This window comes from Hetaerina americana, unplaced genomic scaffold (assembly GCF_022747635.1).
Source record: "Hetaerina americana unplaced genomic scaffold, ioHetAmer1.1.p SCAF_43, whole genome shotgun sequence".
Taxonomy (NCBI): Eukaryota; Metazoa; Arthropoda; class Insecta; order Odonata; family Calopterygidae; genus Hetaerina; species Hetaerina americana.
The window spans coordinates 4,229,790-4,249,578 of NW_027287019.1; the positions used below are offsets into that span (position 1 = coordinate 4,229,790).

At 38.5% G+C, this 19,789-nt stretch overlaps 1 protein-coding gene across 1 annotated transcript in view; it reads left to right on the top strand.

The window, feature by feature from the left end:
- LOC139692881 (neurotrimin-like) overlaps positions 1-19,789 on the top strand; it is a 417,709-nt gene that overhangs the window by 236,221 nt on the left and 161,699 nt on the right. The gene's annotated exons all lie outside the window — the stretch shown is intronic.

Genomic DNA, 19,789 nt, shown 5'->3' on the forward strand with positions numbered 1-19,789 from the left:
AATGGCATAATTATCAAATAAAATAATATATTCGAATCGCGGGGGAACAAGGTTGTAAAAACGGGTCTATTTAAATTCATACAGAGTTTAAACAAAATATATACATGTACACTACCATTACTAATTATTTTCTTCTTTCCTGCGTTCACATCTTTTTAAATCTTTTATTGTAATTTGTGAATTTCTGTATTGTGTTTTTCCCAGTACCTGTTCTTAGTAACCATTACAGCCAAGTATATATCGATTATACGCTTATTATGCTGGTCATCTGTAAATTGTGTTTTCGGGTGAAATTGTCCTCCAAAAGTTTATCGAGACACATTTATTCACCTTAAATTCTATCTTCCATGTTCCGCAACACTTTTGGGTTGTATTTAGGTAATTAGATAGTCATACCCTATCTTCATGACTGGATATGTTCCCGTATATCGCTGCATCATTAGCAAAGAGGCAGAGTTTACTGGAAACTTGAGAATTGATATCAATAATGTATAAAAGGAACAATAGCGGACCGATAACGCGCCCTTGTGGGGCCGACCGCATTAGGCGCTTACCCTGTCCGGTGATACGCCATCTATTACGACCCTTTGCTCACAACCTGCTACAAATTGATGAATCCTGTCCATTACACACTTATCCATCTGGTGAATTCCCAAGTTTTTAAGTAAATTGCTATGAAGAACTTTGTCGAATGCCTTTTTAAAATATATAAATTTAGCAGCGACCTGGACGTTATTTTCTTTCGTGACCAAAATACCATGAACCAAAAGGGCCATTAGGGTCTCGCAAGATCTGTCCTTTCGGAAACTGTGTTTGTTTTTTGTAAGTAAATTTTGAGGATCGAGATATTTCATGATTGATCTTACAATGACGTGCTCCAAGGTTTTGCATGAGATGGATGTGAGGTTGATGGATCGGTAATTACTCGTATCTTCTCTATCGCCAATATTTAAAATGGGCGCTACTTTCCAGGCCTTCAGTAGTGAGCATTCATAAATTCATTAATTATTATTATTTCCAAATTAGGAGCTATTTCTAAAACCATTGTCTCATATACGCAGGCAGGGACTTGATCAAAGCCTGGTGATTTGTTTGGACTGATGTATTTAATTTGATGCTCGATTCAAAGAGAAGACATCATAAATATCGACTGACGGTTATGAAAGCGATCGTGTAGTGACTGAATTTGTTTTATCCGGCAATTAATAAAAACACTATGATGATTATGGTTTAGCGTGCTATTTTTTTTTGTAAATTGGTGGTAACTTTTTCTCCGCTTCATTTTGGGAGTGCATTGTCGACTTATTTCCCTAAACCTCCCCGTACATATGACCATTTTTCTTTAGAGTTATTTTTTAAACATTAAACTATTATTTTATCTTCAAATTCTATTAACGTCTTGCGGCGAGCTCTTCTCATTTTTTAATCCATTTTGGTGCCTTAGGGCTTTTTAGTACTTACGCAATGTATCATCTTGATTTATTCCTGTCACATTTTAATTTATTAGGTACGTATTTTTCTTCTGCAGACGGTGTGACAAATCCCTCCTGCAAATATCTCCAATCTCGCTTTCTTTTAATATTTCCTCATGCCATTTTTTCTGTCTTGTAAAGATTCCCATTCTAACTTTCTTTCTTCACCCAAAATATTCAAAACCTCGTTTGTCTTCCTCTCTCTGCTTGACTTCTTTTCTCCATTCTCCTTAAAACTCACATTTCTAAAGCCTCCAAACTACGGTCATCGCCTTGAATCGCACACTCAGCCTGACATCCTTAAAGAACTACTTTCAAAAGAATTGCGTGAGATGATGTGACAGTTAATAGAACCGTACCATTCTCTGATTCATATCAGCGAAATACAGGAATTACACAAATTGCGAAAATAATTCGCCTTCAGAGGGACTCAAACCCGGTTCCCTCCCTTTACGTATGGTCGAGAACATTAGTGGTGGGACATCGACGTAAGAAATTATTGCAGGATTTCAGCTTCGTGAATTGGGTTTTTTGAAAAATAGGTACAGAATGTGAAGTTGTGTAGAGGTATTCGCATCCATTGTGCCTTCCACGCTTCCGCAATGTACTCGAAACGTTGAACTCATTTCGAATGTCGCTTCAATTATTGCATCCTTCAGCTTGCTCTTTTTAGAGTGTAGTATTTTTAAAATGTTTATTTGGGATTTCCGCGCGCCTACATTTTGTGTGAATTGCGTTTTTCATCCCAGCGTTAACCTATCCTTCATGTTGCCATTCGCTGCTCGAATTTCGCGTGGGGTGTGGATTGATTGAGAGTGGGGAAAGTGAGGAGTGGTTCGGGGGCCGAGAGAGAGGGAAGGACTTAGCATGGGTACCATTTCCAGCCCTCCGTTTCGATCCTCATCCCCCGCCTCTCAATTCAGTCTTCTTAAATCTCATCACCCAACCTCAGTCAACCCCTCCCAGATCCCCCTAAGTGTGGCCAATTTGACGGCTTGCTTCCAGGATAGCGTTATTTTTTTTGGCCCACCACCGGCAGTTGTTAATATTGATGGGAGAATATAGCTCGCAAACTTTGGCTCGAACGACTCCTGTTATCACTCCCAATTCGCCCATAGGAGGGGGTCTGGTGAAGTGCGTGACAAGTGATTGGAACGACAACCCCCAGAGAAGCTTCCTCGTTTTATTTTTAAAAGCTCGTTATTCACTTTGAGTAGGCCAGAGTCAAGGTTTTGAGTTCAAGTAACTTTCTGCGAATGGTAAGCATAAAAAAGTTTGCACTCCAGAGTAAACTTCCACGTTGCGAAGTGACCTCCGATGTTTTTTAATATTCACAAAAGATTAAGATTCTGTTTTTCGTAAAATTTAATTTAGCCCGCTTAAGTTGATACTAAGCTGATTCCAGTGAAGTACTGCAGGAATTTTTATGAAATTATGTATATCACTGAATATTGTATGATATCAATTAGGGTTCATTTTAAAGTTATTACTTAAAATGTGCAATTTAACATTAATATAAAGAATAGCAAATTGTACTGTGACTAATACCATAATAGCAACTTGGGAGCTTGAAAATCGACAAGAGAAAACTTGGATAAATATTTGTGAAATATTTTATTCAATAGGCAATATTTTATGTGGTATCGTTTTCACCCATTTGTTTGGAGTAAAATCTTTGCATTTATGATGTTCTACATAGAGCAGGATCAGAAAAATAGTAATAATACCTAGCATTATCTGTTTTAATTTTAGGTGAATGATATCTTCACCAGCTGGTAATTGAGAGTTTCATTATGTTGTTTGAGGCGTTAATTTTATGGAATCTGTTTATTTTATAATAAAAGAGCGTAACTTCGTAATTCTTCCGTATTTTATTCAGACAATACCTGGGTTTCGACGTTCAACGTCATCATGAGGTCTGGCGATGACGTTGAACGTGGAAACCCTGTTATTATCTCAATAAAATACAGTGGAATGAAAAAGATTTTTCATTTTAAAGCTTTCAAATGCTACTAAATTTCAGCTGATGTTTCCCATTGAAGTTTGCGGGCCCTGTGAAGTATCACGAAAATAAATGGAGGAAGAAAACACTCGTTTGTATGAATGTTGTTGACAGTTCGGAAATACAAAGAAGATACTGGAAGAATTTTGATCTGGAAATTAATCTCAGCTATTTGAGCTCAATATTTGCTTGTGTTTAAAATAGACCAGAAATGACAACCCTATCAGCATTTACACGTATAATGCCGTTTAAAGAATAATCTCAGCAGAACGTCTAGTGAAGCGACGCAGCTTGATGAGGGTTTCGAAGTACAGAGAAATTTTAATCGATTCGGCGTGCCATAAATTAAAGAGCGTGCAAGGTTAATATCAGTGAATAATGTTAGTCATAAATTAGTGCGCGCTTGTATAATTCATTGGATCATTGAGTCTGCCCCATATTCTAATCACTTGATTAATGATCTCATTTGAAACGTCATTTTTATCGCCTCTTCCTGTCGCTGGGACGGAACGAAAATTATTCCGAATTGAAAATCTTTGCTGTAATTTTGAACCTTTTCAATTTCAGCGACTCTGGGATCGACAACTTCCCCGTGCGCATCCCCGCCTAAACTAACCCCTCCCCCCCTCAAAAACTAAACTCTGCCCCCCCCTCCGCGACATTTCTCAACCCCCGGCGCGGTGTGCGCCCTCCTGCGGTATTCCTACGGATTCCAATTTTATCTGGCAACAATGCCTTCTCTTCCCCCCCCCACCCCATTCCCCCGCCCCAACCCGTTTTACCTTTCCGGTCCTTCTGCACAACTCTCGTCCACTCCCTCCCTCCCTTTTCACCCGATAGCATTTTCGGAGTGTCGAACCAGTTACGGGGTTTCTCCTCCTTGATCGTTTATCTGCTGTCGTTGACGCTAATCTGCGATTTTTCATTCCCCTGCACAGCATCTCCCCCCTCTCCCGCCGCCGTGCTTTTGCAGCAAACCTCGGAAGAGAGCGGCCCTCTTCCCTCGTCTCACTCCCTTCCCTAAACCCGCCCGTCCCATTAAGCCCATTACTTTCCTATTCAACCATCACCCACCCACCGTGCTTCCTCTCCCGCGAGCACCCCTCCCATTATCCGCTCTTCTTCTCGCTCCCGAACGAATCATCTTCTTGTCTCTCTGTTCTCTATCTTTCACAGTCCATCCCCTTCTCAAGGATTTGCCTCCCTCACCCCCCCCCCACAAACACGATCGCCAAATGGCGATGTTCAAAGAAGCATCGATCTATTGATATGCAGCGGCAAACTAGGGTCACCCGAAATTCTGTCTAATCTTTTCTCCACTTCAATATTGGTTCCGGATCTACTGACCATCTAGCTACCCGCTGGCGGCGACCACGTCACTTCCTCCATTCCCGTTTTTAACGACATGAGGTGTGAGAATAAGTGCACATTAAAGCCCCGAGAATAGCAGGGAAATACAAGGGATGACAAAGGTAGGTAGGCTTATAGCCACCGTCTATGTGTCAAAACGTCCCTAGTCTCAGAACGCATCCTGTTGTGGCGGTGCGAAGATTATGGCTCTTCTATTTTGCTTTCTGCATTTGTTTAATTGTGCGCTGCAACAGAAAATCCTACTAGTTGGGAAGTACCATCTGTGATTAGGCATTTAGGGCAAAAAACCACAAGCCAATTTAAGTGTATAGGTAAATTTGTGAAGTTAACGGAGACGGTGTGATAAATTTAGGCGGAGTGAGGAGGTGGCACATTCAGTAAAAAAATGACCGCAACAATGTTCACGGCAACGACCGCAGTGGTCCACCTAGTCTTGTGACAGATGAACTAACAGTGCAAATTAATGAAAAAATCGCCAATGTACGATAGTGGTTCTCTCGCTAGACCAGGTGTGCAACACAGTGCTTTTGTCAGTGACGCAGAATTGCATGTTGGTTGTAAACAAGTGGTTAAAATGTTAGACGGCAGATGTCTTTATAGACGTAATTGAAATTTTGCCTATTATAAAGATAAATGCCTTAATTTGAATGACGAGTGTGCAAAAAAATAGTTAAAGAATGTGCCTCGCGAATAAAAATAATATAACTTTGTATTCTCCCTAGGCTCATATTTTATTTGAAAACATAAGTTGCTTTCTGGAGAGACCTCGCTGACAACCCGCGGGATTTTCTATTGCAACGCACAGTTTAACAGTCCTCAGTTAGTAAAGTAGAAGAACCACAGTATGTACAATGCCACAGCGGGAAGCGTACTGTGTGTAGGGACGTTTCGACACCAAGATGGTAGTTTCACCCCTCCCTTCTTCCCTGTTCGGCCGAAATGTAAGTTACTTTCTTGACAGCCCTCGCATTTGCCGGTAGAAATAATAAAACGGGATCAACAACGAGGGAAATTATTCTGATTACAATTTCTGATTATACTATGAGTATGGACTCTGTTGTAGCGTAAAATGTAGTATTTAATTTATTATAAATGCTTTTGGAGATACAAGATAAATTTGAGGACATAAATATTATCGGTGAGTTTAAGCGGAGAGCATTCAAAGGAAATCTTAAGGTTCTGATTTTGAGGGAATTTGATTTCGATGCCCACGATCCTTCGTTCAGTAATCCTCTCAAGCTTCTTTTACATGATTCTAATTACCAAGCGCTACCTAATTTCTATGATACATTAACAACTTTTATCAATATTCAAAATATCAACGACTTTTTTTATGAGGCAAACTGATACAGCAAAGTCAAGGACTTGCAGTTAACCTCTTCACGTCGACCCGTTTGTTTAGATTTCAATTACCCATTTCGGTTTAGGAACTCCAAACTCAATCATGGAGGACTAGATACGATTAACTTAAGCGTTTTTCTCCGAAATAACCATATTTATAAGTATTCTAACACATTTTTGGTTTATCAGAGCCTTTTTATGTGAAACCTATTCCCTTACAATCTTTTCATTCATTCTCCAGGTTTTTTTGATGCAACTTTCCGCCATTTTTCTCCACCAAAAAATGTTTTCACTCTCTTTTCAACTGATTAACTGTCGTAAAAATGTACGATGCAATGCATGAAAGCAAAGCGTAAATTCTATCACAACACTAAAATAACAAAATGCAAGCGAATGGCATTAGATCATTGAGTAAAATGAGAGCGTTTTTCAAATTAGATAAATTGTGCTATGATAGTATGAGAAGAGAGCTAAATTTTGATTATATGGGATTATGAATAAAAACAACGGCAAAATGAAAGCACCAAATCGCCAGTCACAAAATTGTGTGCTTGAGAAAATCCTGGAATCTTTAACGGGGTCTTCTCTACAGCCTCGTGAAGGATTCCATTCCTACCTGAAATTCTTCAACGGGGTCTCACAGCCTCGTGAAGGATTACAGTCAGGATAGTGTGCGTGTGGCTGTGTGTGGTCCCTGAATCGGATTAGTTTCCCGTAAACCACCACAGAGGGTATTCTGGTCGAGAGGTCGTGGTTGGTCCCTGACGTGGTTCCCGTTAAACCAACACAACAATTGGTCTGACGAGAGTTTATTACGGCTATTGGAGTTTCTTCCCCCCCCCCCTCTTATTTTCTCATGATGTTTGGCAGGAAATATCTTTAAGGCGCCCGAAAGGAATCAAGAAATGAATGTAACAAAGCTCTACTTTATAATCCTATGTGAACTACTTCAGTTCACAATTGAATATTCATAACGCCGGGGCAAAATGAAGTCGCTTTTAGTGTTAACTAATGGTCGGTAGAAATGTTTTCAAATAATAATATATGACCTTTCCTGAGAGAGGACGCAGATTTGACCTCTTTGGTAAGCTCTCGCGGAAGAAGGAAATTTTTCGCTTAATCCAAATAAAATGAGGAAAATGTTTCATTTAGCTTTTAACAAAATTGAGGCATGACTTTGTCAGTAACTTTGAAATTTTAACTGTCATTTTATATCCCTTTTAGGCTTTGTCTTTGCAAGCGATTACAAAACCACGTTTTCTTGATATTACCAGGTGTGCGTAAACCGTAATGTGCGCTATCATTTTCAGCTGGATACGCACTAGGCATCTAAGAGTTTTTAAGCTGATATTGATGGAGTATTTACAGAACTGGGTTTAATGGATGGACTGGAACTGAATCTGCTGAAAACGCATGTGTCAAAGGAAGCGATAGAAGCCAACCCCGTTCTGATATATGTTTTAAATAGTGAAGTAATAAATGAATTCCATCTGAGCTGTGGATTTTAAGAGTGCCAATTCTATTGCAATGCTACTAATGTTAATTGTGCCTTTTTCATAAGTATCCCAATATTGTTTTAATAGGCGAGCTTTAGAAATACATTTCCATAAGAATGTATCGATGTTCTATTTGCTACTCGTTCTTGAACATTTGGATTTATTGTTTTTTTGGAGCTTTCAGTTTTCGAAGATATAAAGGAAGCTCTAAAATCGAGTGTTCAAGTTGGTATAAACATTGAATTGTGTTCCTTGATCCTGTCGTCCATCTCCTCCCTGACTTCTTCCAGTCGATGGATTGGTCTATCTACGCTCCACGCATGGCCACAGCCTTTCTCTTATGGGCAAGTGATATCCTGAACCCGTCCTATTTCGCTTCCGCCCATTTCGACCGGCTTAGGTTGTCCCTCAACACTCTCTGAGATGCGCGCAATGGGAGGAAATGGTGTATTCAATGTAAAAGTCTTCTCTCTTTCACATTTAACGCCCATTTGCTACCATTAACCTGGTTTAATTGCCACTTAAAATTATTCAGTAGTTAACAACAACGCTACGGCAGTAATATTTAATTAATTGAACAAAATGGGAAAAATGTTTATTTCGTCATCATGATTATTTTTTGTAAAGTTTACTATACCTATTCTACGTCACCGATGTTTTCATTGACATCCCTACACTTCAGCACTGTGTATTTGGTGTGTTATCATGCAGGATTTTTGGTATACTTGCATACTTGCATATAACTTATTCGTAGTTTCCAATAAACTACGGGAGATGCCGCAACAGTAACTTTGGTATACTTGCATATAACTTATTCCTAGTTTCCAAGAAACTACGGGAGATGCCGCAACAGTAACTTTTAGCGGAGTTATCCACTAAATAAACATTACAATACAGATTTTTCATTGTGTGAAAACCATTCGTCGTGAGCGGGATACCAGTCTGTGTGAATGATTTTTGCACTCTGAAATTTTTGCATTATATTCCTTATTTACCTTATATCTCTGTACTTTTCCCTCTGACGGTTCCACATTTAGTTTATTCCGTATTTTTTCTTTTGTACTACTGCTACCTAATCTTAATTGGCCTTTCAATTGTTTTAAAGAAATTTCATCCCTAATTTTTGAAATTTAGTCCTCATGGTGTCTTTCACGCTTCGTTTCACTGATAACTGACGTATATAATAAAATTGATGCATATTACAAGGATGTTTTTGCGTCAAACCACGCTAAATTTCAATTTTTTTTCATTTATTTCACATATATTTATTCCGTTCATTTGTATTTGTATTTGTTCCGTTGTTCTAATGTCTTAAGGATTTTGGCATAATATCTGTCGTCTTCATATCTGACATTCATTCTAAATAGTTAAAGTGAGAGAATTATCATTGGCCATCATTTTTTTAAATATTTCTTCTCACAATATATTTGCCTGTATGGTAAAGAAAGAGAAAGTAATCGGTTTGAGCCTTTGACTTCTGCTTTGATAGCCATGATTAAGGATATGGGTTTTTTGTCGTAATCTTCATTCCTTACGATATCAACTTTATCATTTCAAATAGCAATATGCTCAGGTGATAATTTTAATTCTAATTCCATTTGGGGCTACCATCCTTTTGTAATCGGCTTACCTTAAATTATGATATTTAAAGCAAGTAAGTGATAACAAGTACTCTTGCCTTCTTTGTAAAATTGAATGTTTTGATTAATGAACTGCCCTCTTAAATTTTTTCTTCTTTCAATTCCTTATGCATGTTAATTTTTTTACAGCAAGAAGTATGATAATCTTTTTAATATTTACCCTGGAAATTAATAAAATATATTTTTTGGATTGGCATAAATATATTCCTTCAGTGTACGTTACCACATTTTTACTTCTATTTACATTATCATTGGCGCTTGCTAGGTTAGTGAGGCCCTAGGCATTATAGATTGCATTTATCTTCTTTTTTCCATGAGTACCTAGAGAGCAATAACTTTTGTCTTCTGAGACATACTTTGTGGAATCTACTTCTCAGTCTTAATTCTCTTCCATCTTTGTTTTTCAGAAATGTTTCAAATCTTTTCGATATTTTAATGCAGAAACTTTATGCTAACCCAATAAGCCTACACCGCCATATTTTTTACCGTGTAGCGATTTCGCATCTAGTCGATAGTTTGAACTAGGGAGTCACCAAAGCTGTTTCGTCTTTCCGCGCATACGAAGGATATTTACAATATGTAAAACAAAAAATTGCTTAAGTAGTGTACTTTCATATCTTTATAATTTTACAAGGTCTTTCCCAAAGTTAGTATGACTTATTTTGTCCTGGATTACCAGAAGAACGGGCGACGGTTTCTCTGGTTGGGCTCGAGGAAGGGGAGTCTCTGGATACTGTGGAGGGCTAGGGCATTAGACTCCCCGCCTTTGAGGAGCGCGGATCCTTTGTTTGCGAAACCTTTATAAAGTTACCTCGTTGCGTGCCGTCGTGAGCCGGTAATTGTAACAGCGCTACTCCGTCAAATTTTGCGTGAAACTGGGCAAAACCGGAAAAGAGATTAATGATATGGCAAAGGCAGTATACGAGTATGGTGATAACACCATGGGTATATCGGGTATTTTTCATTGGTACAAGTTGTTTCGGGAGGGTAGAGAAGATGTTGAAGACGCCGAACGTTTAGGACCCCCTTCGACCTCCAAAAGTGACAAAAATCTTGCAAAAATGGCTTGGAATTGGCTTTGTTGAACAGGTGTTAAGTGTTTGCATGGTTTCTGATGAACCTGGAATACTAAAGGTGCTGTGCATCGACTTGCGCTTAAAAACATAAGCATGAAAAAAGTTATTCGAAGTTGGTACCGCGAACCAAAGGAAACTCGCCCCGCAGATCTGCCAATAGTTTTTCGATCATGCGGGTGAGGATCCAAATTTTTTAGACATTTCCCCACCAGACTTGTTCCTCTTCCCACTTCTCAAATCCGTGCTGAAAGTACGTCACCACTTCTCGGTAGAATCGTTACAACAAGCCGTGGCGTAGGAACTTAGCTGCATTCCGTACGCCGCTTTCGAGAAGGCGTACGAGGCGTGGAAAACTCACTGGCAGCGTTGTGTGGACGCACAAGGGGGCTACTTGGAATTCTTTTGAGTGAATTCTTGCCATATTTTTTTTTAAATCGACTCAGTCCTGCTACTTTTGGGACAGACCATATATACTTACCTAAGTCATCATCCCCAGCAGCTTTCTCATTTTTTTATGTTTTTTTAGACATCGTTTAATGCTTTCAAGCTCAAAATATCAACTCTCCGTTATTATTCTTTTGAATATTTTTCTTATTCTTAATTTGGTCGTACTGTTCAAAAATCTTGATGCCAGTATTTTACCATAGATATCTTTATTTTTAATTTAATCCCATTCACGTTGTTTAACTTATTACTTCAAATGCATTTCTTTGTTGGTTGTGTAGATTCTTACTCATTCATAATATGTTTCCAGGTCTATCACTGTCCATTTTGAATAGTTCTCTTTGGTTACATTTTTTAACTATTGATTCGTCTTCTTTTCTTCGATATTTTTATCTTTTTATCACTTATCCTTTATTTCTTCTCAACAGTAAAACATTTGTTCATGGTTGACTATTAACGATTTTATTCCATCAAATATATTTTTGTATGCAGTGGAATTTCTTCTTTGTTGTTGATATGCTCACTACTGCCACACATTTTCCTCACGCTCCGCTGTATACCATGAAATAAATTTTCATTTCGTTATTTCCAATTTCAATTTCAGAGATCACCTTGTTTCTTCATTTTTTCTTTTTCTTGGTTTTCTTTCGACGGAACACTTTTATCATTCGTCGCTTTTGTGTGTTCCCATTTTGTTTCATACTTGTTTCCTTTTTTGTTTTGCCTGAGTTCTCTTTAATGCATTGGCATTCTCTTCTCTGATAAATCATGAATTTCATTAAATGAATATTATTTAGAGGCAATTTAATGATACATCCAACGTAAAAGTAAGGACCGATTTCTTATATTTAAATATTGGCGGATCAGAACAAAGATTCACGTATTTCGCGCCATCTATTGATCATTTCCAAAGCCTCTGAAGGTGTTATATGTACTCGGTAGTTTTTTGCCTGTCGGTGAGTGCAGGTAACAGTGTCCGCGTTCATTATTTCCTGCCAGATGCAAATTGCGCGCTTTAATTCGATTTTTGTACGCAAAAGGATTATCAGCTGCCCCAATTCAACGGGAGTATTGACTTGTTTATGAACTTACCGCAATGAATGATGGAATGGTGAAACAAGGGTATCACCACATCAATTATTGCCGAACAAATGTGCATGATGAAGAGCGGAGTGTCAGGCCTAGTATCCAGACCGAAGAAATCGTTCAATAAGTGGACAAAGAACCACGATCTGAATGATGATTGACGATTCGTGCTTTCGTTGATACGTTTTCTCTTGTTAAAACCACTAATGTTTACACTTGTAACGCAAAAGCTCCGATATTACAAATTGAGTGCAAGTTGGGTGCCGAAAACGCTTACCAACCGACGCAAAGGTTGTTGGGCGGACGAGTTTATGGACCTCAGCCTACACTCTCGACCGTGCACCTAGGGACTGTTTCCTCTGCTTGCGCTCGAAAATATATCTTGGTGCACCATGGTTTGAAGGCGACTTGAAATACAAGACCGTCGTTGTCAACTTGTTCGAACGAGCTTGGGGTGTGAACTTAAACCCTGAGGGCTAAAGGAAGAAGGTGTTGTGTTTTTTACTGTGCTTAGGAAAAGAGCCGTGATTATGTTTAAAAGTGAAATAGACTATTAGAAAACGTTCTAAAACCATCAATACAAACTTTTTATGACATTTGTGTTTTTTATGAATACACAGCTTCTATTCTTGTCGTAAATTTCTTCCATTGCTTAACGTAATGATGAAGTGGAGAAGAGAGCTTCTTATGCTAATATGTTCAGTGAATGTATAAATAATCGAGAAATTTCTACCTCTAGTGTTATAGTTTTCTATTTTTTTCAATTAGATATTAGGTTAACGTAATGTTGGCTTATATATTGAAGAATTGGTGTCAAAATTCTTTCCAGACTTCAAAATATGTAAGGTGATTAATGCGTTCATAAAAACTAATGAATGTCATTAATAGAAACACTCTTTCATTTTAAATATCTCACCCCCTTCCACGCACCTATCGCTGGTTTTCTGAGTACAATGTTGAGTAGAATGGTTCTTTAAATTTTCATTTCTTTGTTGGCGTGTTTTCTTAAATTTTTTGGACAACATGTCCGTGGTTTCCTCATAAATATTTGTCAAACTTAAATTTTTAAAGAGTGAATTAAAAATGAACTGAAACGAGAAGAGAATGAAGAAAATGTATCTAACGTCTGTTTGCGCAATTCTCAGCTTCACTGGATTTGGGAGGTGCAAATTTAATCCCTATCCATCCTGCGAGAATTTTAACATTCATCCAATAGAGGTGCGTACTAAAGGTATGGTGGGATCAGGCTCAATAAGTACTCTTACTATTCCGCATTATCGTTACTCGTCTCTCTTATAAGCTTGGTGATTCAATCCACGTCGATTCTTATCGCATTAACTAAAGCAGCAAAGAAGTCTTCTTTCATTTTTTTATAATTCAGGTAAATCCAGTGCTCATTATTTCCCTATCCACTTGTTTCTCAACCTATTTCTCCTAATATTACCTAAATTTTCTCTGAGTATCATAAGGCAGTTAGTATTTAGCCGGCCGTAATACCTTTGCTGTAATACTAAAGTTTAAAAAAACAATTTTGGGAAGAGCATAGTTTTATACCTGCGTTTATGTTATATTCTATCCGTTGTGTTTCTTAAAAACCCTTTTCCAGCGTTCTCGAGTCTTAATTTCTTCGTCTATTCTATCATACAGAAATTTATCGAAAAATCGTGAAATATTCTAAATGTCATCCACTTGTTCATTTTTATTTCTTCTGTGTACTTATTCATCACAAGTCTTGTAAAACAGTTGGCCTCTTTTTATGACGCATTTAGCCTTTATTTCCTTCTCCACGTTGGTTTGATAATGCTAATCTAGTTCATGTTAATCCGTTGTGATATCATCCAGGAATAGTGCGATTTGCTTACTGCACGACTTAAATATTTAGCCTATCTTTCCTTCCCCGTAATGCTCCGATAAATCTAGTTAAGTTCTTTCAAATATTTTGCCAAATCATCCAGCAATACAGAAACTTGGGCACATAGATGAAAAATTACATCTCCGAGAACTACACCTATCTTATCCCCCTCTCACGCATTCATCCATAATTTAACTCCCAAGGTGACATTAAGCATTTTAGTTTCTCCTTATGCCTTATTCCTTTACAAACCAGCAATGAGGACCCAGGGCCTTATACATATATGTAGATGACGAAAACATATTGTGGACGCAAAATGACTCTTATTAAAAATAATCGTGCAGTTTGACTACCGTTTCGTCAACTTCGACCTCAGTGTGAAACCATTCCTTTGAATTTCACCCGCTCGTGTGGTGATTTATTCACGCGCACAGGGAATCCATCATTCGCAGTCTCTCCATTCACCATACTGTCTGTTTCGGTCGTCCGAAGCATTGATTTACCTTTGGTGAGTAATAAAAAACACTATAATGCAAGGTTTTCAACCTTCGCAGTAACCTTTCCAAGTCCAGGGTGTTCTAATCTCTCCTGCGGCTTTCTGCTCGTTAACCTTCCTTTTCGACAGGTTGCCATCAGGGACACCAAAAACTAATAATACTTACTAATACAAAACTCTAGGTAATAACAAAATCCAAATCGCAGTGGCGTATTGAACAAAAGATTGCCTCACGAGAAAAAACGGGCGTTCTTGGATATGTACCGCCGGTATGTCAGAATTCACGAATTGGAAGTTTTTATTGATAATATGCTTAATATTACTTAAATATATAAAACTCTAGAAGTTATTATTTGGGCGTTTGAGTTTCAATACGACTTTGAAAATTGAATGAAATTATGATGAATTTGAATACGGAATTCAAATTTGAAATTTGAATGAGCTTCAGTGAAGAAAGGTGGCCGGGGAAAAATGTTTCAAAAATATTTTTTTCGATATTCTAGAATTCTGAATAATAATTTCATTCATGCAAAATAGAAGCCAAACTAATATTTGTAGTGTAAGAATATTAAACTTTCGTATGTCATCAGAAGTGACACTAATGCATTAGTTAAGCACTCGTATTAATTTATAATCGCTTAGGTTATTGACCCTGAATTCGATTTCACTTAATTAGTCTTTTATTCCAATGTAATATGATGGTTAAACCCCCATTACATAACGTAGTCGGGACAATGTTACTTTTTATATAAATATTTACCAGCCAAAAACTCTAATATGGGGACAAAATTATTTTCCTTTGCAGCTAACCAGGCGAGTAGCCATCGTCCTTTTTTTCGTGCAATTTATTATTATTTAGAGCATACAAAACAACTAAAAATGTCATTATTTAAAGTTTTGCTTTTGAAAGAATGTCTTTTGAAATAAATAGTTAATAAATGAGCCTGTTCAATAAATATGTATACATTTATTTCATTCGCAAACTATTAATGAAATGTAGTTTTCTGTATAATACATTATGTCGATGAAATATTAATGATCATCCTAGTATACATTCCAGTATACGTCTACGAAATGATTTCTTGCAATAAAATTTCCACGTCACAATACGCCATAGAATGGCCATTCCCATGATATGCACCAATTCCAAGCACCATGACGTCGTAGTTATTCGAGGAGTTAGCTGACCTCCCAGGTGCTGCTCAGCGGCTCATGAAGCGAAGTTAAAAAAAAATTAGTCGAGTATTTTATGTTTTTTGTTCCTGCCTGTTGGAAATATGCGTGGGGTCCCCGCTCTCCACCCTCCCTACTGACTTTCCTGAGCCCCGCCGGCCCTGACCTTCTCCTCGCCCACGTTTTCACGCGCCTAAGAGACAGGGGCGGCGGCTTCGGAGGATTCGGTGTAGCACGTGCGTCACGGGGCCTCTCGGTTGCGCCGTCCGGCCACCGGGGGTCTCTGCGCAGCTCGGCGGGGGAGGAAACCAAGCCCTCGCTCCTCCCCGCCGCCCCTTCGTCCCCATCTTTGCGTGCGAGGTCGCCCCTTTGCCTCCGCCGCCGCAATGCGGGGCCGCCGGCCGGATGAATCTCTTCGCTGCTCTTTCCCGCCGCACGCCCCTTCCGCTGCCTCCGCCCTCGGCCATCCCTCGCTAATTTCACTAGTTATGAAACAATCAGCGCGTGAATCAGCTAGATGGAGAGTCCGGGGGGCTTTTTCCGCGAGCTGGCGATTTCATTTGATTACTTTTCCGTCGCCAAAGAATCGTGCGCTCGAATGTACGTATCGATGAGAAAGTACACATACGCTGATATACTACGCCCACACTCAAAAAGTAAATTTCTCCCGTGAAAATTAACATATCACGCTCAAAGAACCTGGATATCATTTAAAATATTCTGCTCCTTGAAGCGCCATTCGCTCGTGTATTAAACACTGTATATTAATGATGCCTTCATTGATTTTTCACATCTCTCCCTGTGTCTTCGGGAAGGATTTGCCATGTTTTCCCTATCGATAGGTATATCCTTTCATAAAGGCAGGATCCGCAGAATATAAGTAACAAGAATGTTTTATCTGTTTCTATTACGTTTTCCATATGTTCTTCGGCTATTCTTTTAAACGCTTCTCCAAAAAATGGATGAAGCACAGAGAAGATTAGGAAATTCAAAGGAACGCCAAGGAAGAAAAAGGCTGATGGATACGTTAGACGGCTTGTTTGCAAATTAATGCAATTGATATTTTAGAAGGTATTGCCTGGGAAGAAACAAAATGAGTTACCACCGTATACAGTTCACATTTTAAGGGAAAAGTATTGCTATCAACAATGTGTGTGTGTATATATATATATATATATATATATATATATATATATATATATATATATATATATATATATATATATATGTATATATATATATATATATATATATGTATATATATATGTATATATATATATATATATATATTCTTATATACACACACATGTATTCAAACATATAATCATTCCATTTATGATATTTTTTCATTTCCTTTTCGTCTCTTCTTTTGTCAGATTAATCTTTTATAATGTGTACACCTTGCTAATGAATTTCAAATATGATGTTTGAAACACAATGTTTGTAATTGAACAAATAGCTCGAGTTCCATATACATATGCAGTCCTGCGGTAAACCATTGTTATCGAATGGCAAAAACGGTTAGCATTTGAATTACCGACTAACGACTTTAATATCTTCCACTCCATCTCCGTTAACGGTTAATGCTTTTGCGGGGTGTTCATGGACTCTTCTGTGCCATTAAGGATGGGATATATCTGGCAGGGTAAAGCTTCAGAGTTCACTGTGAACTTCGGATACTTAAATTCAGAGGAGGTTTGTAATGGCGCGCGGGTTCCATTATTCGTTAACCCATTTTACGAAGTAATATGTTGTAATAAGACGGTCAGCCGGCGGATTAAGCAGGCTCAAATGCTGACCCACGGTTACTCCCGACCGGAAAACGCCTTAACGGTGTTTACTTTTAATCAGGTCTCTATTTGAACCTTAGCGAGTATTTTGTGGTCCACGTAATAAGGCATTTATCGATCAGACTCCTCCTGCTCAATCCTCACCTCATTCTCTCCCCTCCTGCCTACTTGGCCTCAATATTTCACGCGGCCCCGCTTGTTTCCTCTTTATTTCCCTCCTCCGCTCCCTCCCTCCCTCGAAGCCCTTTCCCCCTACCAGCGAGTATACGCACTTATTTTTTTGCCCTTTCTCGCAATCTAGCATTTCCATCGCATGGGAGACTCAGCAGCTGATGGTGCACTTACCATCGTCCGTGAGGCTGGTGAATTATTTTCTGTTATTTTTTATTGTTTTGCAAAATTCTTGGAATTACGTGCACAACCTTCATTTGTTTATCTTCCTTGAATTTTATATTGTTCCCAAATAAAATATAAATATATATATATATATATATATATATATATATATATATATATATATATATATATATATATATATATATATATATATATATAAGGGCTTTCAATTATCTTCTTTGTTCTAAGATTTAGTAGAGGACAATGAAACAATTTTGTGGAAATTATGGATTTAATTCCACTGCATTTGTTTAATTACTATTTCTCTATTCAACCGCCATCATTAAATTTCCTTTTCTGATTAGAACGTGTCTTTGTATCTCGTCAAAACCCATATGAATGTTTCGAACTATTCACTTCATTAGTGTACACACTCTTGCCCTTCTCATTGACTGTGTTCCAATGTCTTCTATATCTCCTGTTATGATATTTACTCTGTCACTTTGCAGCTTTGTTGCGATCATCACCCGCCACACGCTCTTGCACTGGCTTTAGAGATATTGTGTAAATTCAGATGGATTTTGATTGAACTTAATACGAGCCCATAACATTAGGATTTGAAACAGTGATATTGTAGCTCCTTGTCTTTAACCCTGATTGTCCCAGTCTTCCCACTCAAGGCACCACCGTATGCCGTACCCTACAGTTCTCCTCTCGGAGTTCCTCGCTTTATTAGTCCGTTATGATAAACGAGGGGATGACTTAAATGCGGGAATGGATCTCAATTTCCCCCTCAAAAGGGGTCGGCCCTTCTACCTGCGAACCCCTTCACCCCGGCCTCTCCCGCGGCCCCTCACATACCCTTGCTGCCCCTCGCCAACTCGTCCGCTCACCGTCCCGCATATGCTAACGCCGCCTTTGCCAACTTGGGTGAATGGATGGAAGCTGGAGCGTGTGAGATAAGGCGTGGCTTCCCCTCTCCCCCCTCGCTCTCATGCCTCGCGGGGTGAAGCCGTAAAACACGCTCGAACGCGGTGCATTAAAATACACCTCGGATACATTCCTTTTTTTTACGGTGCCACCGTACCAAGCAAACCTCAACTTCTACGCTTCCTGCCCCATGTTGTGACTTAAAGTCGCGGCATTATCACAAATCTTTGATGCGACATATGCTTATTGTGTGATCTCATGGATTGAACCCGCGCTTTCAAAATGTCTGCACCTCTGATCAGTCAAAAATAAAGCAGTAGCTACTGAGAACAGAAAAGCCTACCCAAGTGTCTTCTTAATTTTTATTCAAGTACCCTGCCCCAGTACCCCGTATTTAAAAATTCCAATCGTTAAATTTTCCGGTGAACAGCGATCAGTTTGTTCCACAATCAAACCAGACACAGCAAACATTTTAAAGTGTGTGTATATTGGTGAATAAGGTGGAAATTTGCAGATTAAAAGTGCAAAAAAATGCCCTTTTTCTGTACTTGAACCAGGGATCTACGACTTACCGGGCCGATGATCTTATTAATTGCGCCATCGAGGTGACATTATTTACGCTGAAAAACTCTGGTGGCTTATTAGACCAAGTGCCCCGGCTCTTTGGCCATAAGAAGATGCTCAGAATCCGTTTCACATTCCAGCAGAGAAATTTTAGAGGACACAAGAAGAAATCAGCATTAGCATAGCGATTAGGGAAAGCAATTATACAATGTCATAATGGATAGGAACAGTGCGTTTCGTGGCAGGTATAACCAGAGGAAAGAATTGCCTTTTATGTGTGTTTCTATCTCTTTTCATTATACGTATCTATATGCAAGTGAATAAATAAATAAGTAAATACATATATGTCATGTGGTGTACAAATATTTATTCACATGGAAATAGATGAAATAAAAAGGGATAGGAACCTATGTATCGGCCCGGGAAGTCAAAAAACATGTGGTTCAAGTCCAAGTCAAGGAAACATTTTTTCACTTGTGGTCTGCTCGATTCCGCCTTCCCCACCTCTCCTGTGTTTGTCTTTTGAGTGTTCCTATTTATCTTCCAAGTATCTATTTCCATATATATATATATATATATATATATATATATATATATATATATATATAGACGACTGAAGAGTAATGGCCCGTTTGAGCTGAGAGGTTCAAGGGGATGATAAGGGATAAGACTGGTTGCATCTGAGATTCTCAGCGCTCGATTTTGGGTCTATTATATATA